We start from the raw sequence: 1,182 nt of genomic DNA on the forward strand, positions 1-1,182 counted from the left end.
CCCCCCCCCCCCCGGAGCTCACAAACCACCCGCCTGACTGCTGGCTTTGCCCCTGCACGACTCTGCGACTCTGCGGGCCTCCCCGACTTTGGGTGAGCCGGCCCTGTGCTGGGGCAGGAGCAGGCCTGAGAAGGAAAGGCGCGCCTCGCCAGGGCCAACAGTCCCTTCGGGAGAAAGCTGGACTTCGGGGAGCTGCTTTCTAGGTTAGGGGGAGGTGGAGCAGAGAAATGAGGACTTGCTTCTCTCGCATTCCAGGTAAAACTTTCACGAACACAGTGCTCGCAGCACCTGGCTCGTGCCCAATCCCCCAGCTGCCGGTGGGTCCCCAAGCCGCCGACCTGCGCAGCGCTGGGGCTTCAAACGAGAAGTCTGCCTCACGCGTCCCCAGAGCGCGCAGCCTGTCCGCCCAGCGCCCCAGAACCGTGAGGCTCCGAAGCCGCTACAGCCCAGGGCAAAACGGGCCAGATCCTCCGGTGGGACCGGCCCGCCTCCCTCGAGAGAAAAGGAGCGCTCCTCTGGCCTCACACCTGCAGGAAGCCGCGGAGGGATGGGAGCGTCGCTTCCCCAGCCTCATCTGCCCGCAGATTCTGTTCCTCTCGAGGATGCTTTTCCTTGCCCTCCTCCCTCCCAACACCGCGCCCCCTCCCTGCACCTGGCGCCCCTCTGCTCCTCGCGCTGTGCGCCCAAAGACTTCACTGCGGCCCAGCGCACCCCCAGGACTCTCATCGCCCACTTGAATCTCTGCGCTGACATTTTCCACATCACTTTCTATAGAGTTTCCTTCCTCCCCGTTCAGCTCTTCTCCAGCACAGGCAGAGTCCAGGCCCGGTTGGGGCGTGGTGCGCGGCCCGGGGGGCAGACCCTCAGTCGAGGAAGGTTTCCTGTGCTGGGGAGAAAGAATCTGTAGAAGAATCAGAATAGTTTTGGAGAAAATAATCCCAAACCTCCCATCCAAATGTACCCTCCTACCAAATTTGGGCTAAAGCCTCCACTGGAGATGGGGATTTGAGAACCTGTCCAGACAAACTCGGGGTTTCATTAAAACTCACCCGGAAGGTGGGTCCCTTGTGGATGCCATTTCCTGGCTCCAGAGATGATTGTTCCTGAAATTTGGAAAACCCCTGAAATTGTTTCTACCTTATTTAACCAAAGGAGTCCAAAGTCCCCGCACTGTCGAATTGT

This window comes from Ursus maritimus, unplaced genomic scaffold (genome assembly GCF_017311325.1).
Source record: "Ursus maritimus isolate PB19 unplaced genomic scaffold, ASM1731132v1 scaffold_30, whole genome shotgun sequence".
Taxonomy (NCBI): Eukaryota; Metazoa; Chordata; class Mammalia; order Carnivora; family Ursidae; genus Ursus; species Ursus maritimus.